The 7724-nt window shown below is 37.9% G+C and overlaps 1 long non-coding RNA gene across 1 annotated transcript; it reads left to right on the top strand.

Moving 5' to 3' along the window:
- The first annotated feature begins 1022 nt into the window (after window positions 1-1022).
- On the top strand, window positions 1023-1381 carry LOC149664256 (uncharacterized). Its single transcript, XR_016368450.1, has 3 exons — window positions 1023-1057; window positions 1092-1170; window positions 1237-1381. It is a non-coding gene; the product is annotated as an uncharacterized LOC149664256 (long non-coding RNA).
- The last annotated feature ends 6343 nt before the right edge of the window (window positions 1382-7724 follow it).

Consider the following 7724-nt stretch of genomic DNA (forward strand, 5'->3'; position numbering starts at 1 on the left):
GGTTTAGTATCATATTAAACCAACCGATCCGATACTATCGGGAAACCCCGAGTATCGGTGCCTAATTTTAAAATCATTCGGAGGTATTACCTGGATGTTTCACTATGCAGACTGGTCTTATAATAACTAGAAGAATCGATAAAAATCACTTGACTTTCCACTTCACCCTCCCTTTAAAGAGACTGTAATCAAGGCATCGGCGGGTGGGTAAAAACGGAGCCTCCGAAATGAACTAGGCCCATGCATGTCAAATTTTATGTGGGGAAATATCCAGTTTGTCAAGGTAAATATTTTCACCATATATGTGTACGAGATGGCGCTTACATTTCCGTTGTGACAGGGGTCTTCCTTAAATTATCGTTGATATTTTAGGGGTCAGTCATAAAATTTTTATGATAGAGAAAAGTTTCATCCTAAAATTAACGTAAATGTTTTTGGGGCTATTCACTTTTAATTGAATCTTTCGGATAGATTGTATTGATTTTGTTTTGCTCATTGTCCAGGAATGGCTAGGGGCATGGTGCCATAGAGCCATGTAATTGCGTTAATTTAAGTGGTGTTGAGGTATTCCATTAGTTTATGCTTGAAAATCGCAACTGAAGTAGCGGACACATCATCCTCAGGTGAGTTATTTCAGGGAATGATTACCCTTCGGAAAAATGAGTATTTCGCAGCATCACATCGAGAGTGGGGAAGGCGTAATTTAAATCTGGGCCCCCGTGTTTTAATAGTTGACGCCGTATAGGAAAAATACGTTTGGTCCGGGCATCGTAGTATTTTAAATAATAAAACCAAGTCTATGTAAAGTCGACGGTCTTTGAGAGATTGCCAGTTTAGGGACCTCAGTCTGTCTTGTCGCCTAAAGGATTTCAGCACATACGGGATATTTGAAGCCCGGGTTTGACCGTTTGAACATTCTCCAGGTGGTTTATGTCCCGAACACGATAGGGGTTCCATAGGCAAGAGGCTGATTCCAATAAGGGTCGAACAAAGGTCGTGTTATTGAGGTCAAAGTTGTAAGGGATTATTAACTTGCCTCGCGTTGTTCTAGTTACTGGTAATTACTAATATATATATATAATTACTTATAGCTCAGCTTCAAGAGGAAGAGGGAGCCAAAGCAAATGCTGTGGATGATGATGATGATAGTGAGATGGAGATATCCATCGAGTAAGTTTTAGGCTTAACCCCCAAGTTACTAATATATTAATAGTGGGGATTAAATTTTATTTCCAGACAAACCCACAAGCAGAGGTTGAGGTGCAAGTCGGCTGACTCTGCTGTCAAGGCCAAATCAACAAGAAGCATTGTGAAGACACCTTCATTGAAGAAGGCTGAAAGTACTAGCTGCTTAACGGAAAAATCTAGAAAGCCAAGAAAGAAAGCCTCCATAGATCTGGGTGCACAGCAGTGCACCCGCCAAGTTGTCGTGCACTACCAGCAATCCTTTACCCGAAACATTTCAGCCTCATTTTGACCCCCTCTTAACTCGGTACTGGGGAATAGTACACCACTCATATTTGCACCTCAAGGGCACAGTGTTAATCCTAGGAAGTCCTCCAACTTCCAGCTTTCTAACTCATTTGGTTTCTGTGATAATCCTATGTGAAAATGACACATTATGAGACTGACTGACTGACTGACACATCATCAAAACCTCTAGGGCATTTCCGGTGGTGCTAGAATGATGAAATTTGGCATACTTTTACCACTAAGCATACAAGCAAAGGGAAAAGTCCCGAAAGCGGGAGTTTCCCCCTTTTAGCCCCTGAAATGGGGGTTTAAAATTAGAGTCATCATCTAAACCTCTAGGGCATTTCCGGTGGTGCTAGAATGATGAAATTTGGCATACTTGTACCACTAAGCATACAAGCAAAGGGAAAAGTCCCAAAAGCGGGAGTTCCCCCCTTTTAGCCCCTGAAATGGGGGTTTAAAATTAGAGTCATCATCTAAACCTCTAGGGCACTTCCGGTGTTGCGGGAATGATAAAATTTGGCATACAAGTAGGACTTAGCATACAAAGAAAGGGAAAAGTCCCAAAAGCGGGAGTTTTCCCCTTTTAGCCCATGAAATGGGGGTTTAGAATTACAGTCATCATCTAAACCTCTATGGGCACTTCCGGTGTTGCGGGAATGATAAAATTTGGCATACAAGTAGGACTTAGCATACAAAGAAAGGGAAAAGTCCCAAAAGCGGGAGTTTTCCCCTTTTAGCCCATGAAATGGGGGTTTAGAATTAGAGTCATCATCTAAACCTCTAGGGCACTTCCGGTGTTGCGGGAATGATAAAATTTGGCATACAAGTAGGACTTAGCATACAAAGAAAGGAAAAAGTCCCAAAAGCGGGAATTTTCCCCTGTTAGCCCCTGTAATGGGGGTTTTATAATTTATATCCCCTCGTAATAGGACATTATAATTTAACTAGCTGTTACCCGCGGCGTCGCTCGCGTATAATAAGAACTTCCATCAAAATGATACTAAGAATGGGCAGATTTTACTGATGACCAATTTTTTGTAGCACCCTAAAAGCGAAGGCACTCGGTGTTGCCCGTCAGCCCGTTGGAACATTTTTTTATTAATTTTCACGCGGACATTATTCCATAAAGAAGGGATTTGAAATTTCTGGCCGCCATTTAAAAAGATGGCAACAAATCGGACCCAAAAGACCATTCAGCCCGTCTATAGGTTAAAGGAAAGCAGTGTACTAAATATTTGCGAAATCGGTTGAAACGCGCGGACGTTGTTACATAGAAAAGATTTTCTACCTTTCTGGCCGCCATTTTTTAAGATGGCGGCGGATTGGAAAAAACTTTCTTAGTACGCGCCTACTACTTATGAGTAACGTTCCTGCAAAGTTTCAGCCTTCTAGGGCAAGCGGTTTGGGCTGGGCGTTGATTATCAGTCAGTCTGTCAGTCAGTCAGTCAGGACTTTGATTTATATAGATATAGATTTTTTCGTCTTTTAATATTAATATTTTTTACTAATATGATTCTTTCGTATTATTGCAAAATTTATGTTTTTTACATAATATTTTAGTAATTAAATTTTTTACTCATTTCCTTTTCATTTCGTCAGAAATGGTTCTAAGCGTGTTTTGATTCATTTAGTTTTTCTTAAATCTATTCTGTTGATTAAAAGTGTTACTTGCCACAATATTGTGTTCTTCGAATAGAAATACGGTTAACAATTATCACAGCCTGAGAAAAAAAAAGAAAGTTGAATGCAAAAAAGTTGAAAAAGGCAAAGCCAAGTGAAACTCTCGGAAAGAACAAATAAAAATCTAAATGAACAAATGTTTATTTCACTTCATAATCCTACTTCTATAAATCTACAAGAACATGCACTTACAAAAAGGAGTGAAATCTCACCAAAAACATCTCTGTAAAAATATGCCAAGTTGTTTGGCCGTAAAAAGAAGTGAGATCTAAAATACGGCCAAGTTATTATCTCCAGGTGAACCAACATTTTATTCGACTTAAAACTTCTCAAGAATGTTTTTCTGACTTTTTATTTTTACAGAGATGTTTTTGGTGAGATGTTAAACAAGGTGAAGTTTACTACACACATCTGGGTGGAAAGGAAAAAATCGCCAAAATTATACCCAAAGTTGATCTGAGGTATAATTTGGGGGGGGGGAATAATTGTTCTATGTTTAGTAGATGTCCATTATTTTATTAACAATTCCAAATATTTCTCTTTATAGCAAACCTCTTGCCCGTTCATCAATGAGGAAACCACTTCCTGGTGAATTACTGTTTTCCTTGGCTGGAAGTCCGGTTGATTTCAGTTCACTAATTGAAAGTAGAAATACTAAGGTGAAAATTGATAAGGATATAAGTTTTAATCATTGCGTTAAAAATAATTAAAAGCATTATAATCATCTTCATCTTTTCCTAGCCCACTACAGTTGCTGATTTGCAAAGTGCGGCAGAAATGCTGAAGAAAACCATCCCAAAATAGTTTTTTAATTAATTTTATAATTTGTTTTTCTGTTTAATTAGTTTTTATAATTTGTTTTTCTGTTTAATTAACTACCATGTCTAAATTTAATTTGCCTTATTTTTTCTTTTAAATTAATTTTGTAAATAAATATTTGTTCATACCTAAAATGACTAATGTTGATATTAACAAATTGTTTATGTATTTTCTACAATAAAGAATGCTGGTTAAAACCAATGAGATAGATAGAGTTACAATTCAAATCGGCTTGCCGCGAAACACGTTGTTTTTATCAAGCACGTTTATCAAAACATGACAGCGGCATCTGTGAGCCTCTAGCGGAACTAATTAAAACTTTTACTTGCTTATTTGCAATCAGAAACATCGTTATGATTTTTATTTCACATATTTATTAGATTAAAAAGGACTAGTTTTTATATCCCGAATCCTAAGACCCATTCACACCACTCAAGACCAACTTTTAATACTAATTATCTTTAAGTGCGGAACCTCTTGTGTAAAGAACTGTGAAATATACTGCACCCAGCATTCACGGCGACCATTTTCCAATATGGCGACCAAACTATCGAAAACAGCTGTAAAATTTTACTATGATGTTCATGTGGCTCTTATCATAATGTGCACCAATTTTCATAATTTTTGAAGAAGAATGTGGAAAACATTGAAGCTTGCATTCACGGCGACCATTTTCCAATATGGCGACCAAACTAACGAAAACAGCTGTAAAATTTTACTATGATGTTCATGTGGCTCTTATCATAATGTGCACCAATTTTCATAATTTTTGAAGAAGAATGTGGAAAACATTGAAGCTTGCATTCACGGCGACCATTTTCCAATATGGCAACCAAACTAACGAAAACAGCTGTAAACTTTTACTATGATGTTCATGTGGCTCTTATCATAATGTGCACCAATTTTCATAATTTTTGAAGAAGAATATGAATAACATTGAAGCTTGCATTCCGGGCGGCCATTTTCCAAGATGGCGGCGAAAGCTCGCGCTCTACAGCAGGGGAATTTTAGTATATTTTTTGTTGGGTCAAAAATAACACACGTACCAATTTTCATCTTTATGTTCAAATGTTCTAGGTCAAACCCTAAAAGTCCTGAGCTAATAGTGTTCATTGATCAGTTCGCCCCGATAATAACTGAGTAGCAAAAAGTTACATTTTCAAACGATTTGAAGGCTTATCATAATCCGTAACATTTCTTTCTATATTATTGTAAATAATGCTTCTAAAGTTAAATTTATATTTAAATCAGGGTAAATAGACATGTTGCAGTAAATTGTTGGATTTAAAAAGAAAATGTTTTTAGTTTTTAAGCCGCAGAATCAAGCAATTTTAGAGCAGAATGTTCTTTTCGTTCTGATTACTGTTTTTATTCTTATGAGGAAATTTGTGAAACACTTTTCATGGGTATGAATAAATTAGTTTTACCAGGGATAGATGTAATTTTAGAAGCAGTAATGGAGAACGGTGTAATGGGGGCGCGTGCCAAAGTCCCGGACCCCTTCCACGGGACGGGGAGGGGGTAAAGAAGAGGCGGGGTCATAGCGACAGAGGTAAAAAGGAATTACTTATTTTTCGCCGTCCCCGTCAGAACGTCATCAAAACGAAGTTTAAGTGAGCCAATAAGATAATTTAAAATTTTATTTACGTGTTGAAAGGTTGGGCTCTATGCCGGGCTATGAGTCGGACAGAAGTAAATACTAACCGTTCTCCATTCCAGCTTCTAAAATTACACCTATCTATGTGTATACTTAGCGTGATGTTGAAATAACTAGTTGATAAATGTTTAACAGTTTAAATTTTGCAGATAACTCATGGATAATACTAACTTCTAATGGAATTTTTGTAGAAATGAGTGTTATGACCTTATTGGTGAAAATTTATACGTGCCCTTGAAACGTACAAATAGCCAGCGGGCACATTTTGTGACCACTGCTTCTTCTAACTCATAAAAATCTTAAACTGTATAATTGTTTAGCATTTTGCTGCATTTCATTACAATTCTATTAAAAAGCTATTTAAAACCTGTTGAGGTGAAATGAGGTAAATATCATGAGATCCATATGAATCTGAGTTGATCTTATAAAAATAGTAATTTCAAAGTATGTTTAAAATTGATGTGCCAATTATGTATAGAATTTCTATTGACACTTGATAAGGAAAAATTATTTATGATCCCCCGTAAGAAAGTATCACTAACGACAGAATCACTTCAAAGACGAAAATGAATGCAGCCATAATGTTTCCTACAATCTAGACTCGGAAAACGGAAGTGAGAATGATCAAGTTCATTGGCTCTCCCAATATCAATGCGCCAGACTCCACTAGGTATTTTCGAGCGTAAAAATTTGCAGAAAATCTGTGGGTAGATAGTAGACTAGTTTCAAATATTCGTTGGCAACTGTGTAAAAAAAATGAATAAAATTAATTATAGAATAACACATCGACTGTAATTTAACGTAAAGCCTCGAGAATTATCCAGGAACTGAGTAATACCGTCCGCTGCCTACGTTAATCAAGGCCTGTGCGCGGTAGTTTCGAAGGACGCAACTTTTAAGAAACGCCACTTCTTATTTTCCCTCTATTTTACCGCCAGATGGCATTGCGAGCTGGAACGAAACGCGCGCGAAAACTAATATTTTAAAATTCCAAGCGCGCGAAAATGAACATTTCAAATTCCATAAAGGGACTGCAAAGAAGGCATCAGTGGGTGGGTAAAAATTATTTGGAAATACGTCACAGACATCACGTCGAGTGGAACTGGATATCTAGTCCTTCTTTTTCGCGAGATTGCAGCGCCAATTCCATGAAGTGGTTGTTTTCGAAATAAAACGAACTAAGCTTCTTTGAACCACGCCTCTCCTCGGTCACGCGCCTCTGACGTATTTCAATTAATTTTTACCGGAGCCTCCGAAATGAACTAGGCCCATGCGAGTCGCGAGGCGAGAATATTTTTTTAACCAATTTAGTTCGCCGTGGTTTTACGCTTAGGGGCGCTTATATTACCGTAAAATGAACAAAGTTCAACCCCGTGACCCTGCCAACTGCTTAAGTATTTGGGCCAAGGTTGCGGATTGTAAGTATACGTTTTTATTACTCTTACTGAATTATTTTAATTGAAATAATTTATTTTGTTATTATAACGGCTAACCTTGACCAACACTCCCATGTCTCTCGCACGGTGACCCGTGCGAATTGTCTCTTGGCCGTGATTAACAGAACCTCTCTGGCCAGTCCCTTACAACTTTGACCTCAATAACACGACCTTTGTTCGACCCTTATTGGAATCAGCCTCTTGCCTATGGAAACCCTATCGTGTTCGGGACATAAACCACCTGGAGAATGTTCAAACGGTCAAACCCGGGCTTCAAATATCCCGTATGTGCTGAAATCCTTTAGGCGACAAGACAGACTGAGGTCCCTAAACTGGCAATCTCTCAAAGACCGTCGACTTTACATAGACTTGGTTTTATTATTTAAAATACTACGATGCCCGGACCAAACGTATTTTTCCTATACGGCGTCAACTATTAAAACACGGGGGCCCAGATTTAAATTACGCCTTCCCCACTCTCGATGTGATGCTGCGAAATACTCATTTTTCCGAAGGGTAATCATTCCCTGAAATAACTCACCTGAGGATGATGTGTCCGCTACTTCAGTTGCGATTTTCAAGCATAAACTAATGGAATACCTCAACACCACTTAAATTAACGCAATTACATGGCTCTATGGCACCATGCCCCTAGC

Source organism: Phalangium opilio, unplaced genomic scaffold (assembly GCF_054372755.1).
Source record: "Phalangium opilio isolate 3A_F unplaced genomic scaffold, DU_Popi_V2 ptg000061l_1, whole genome shotgun sequence".
In the NCBI taxonomy this organism is placed as follows: Eukaryota; Metazoa; Arthropoda; class Arachnida; order Opiliones; family Phalangiidae; genus Phalangium; species Phalangium opilio.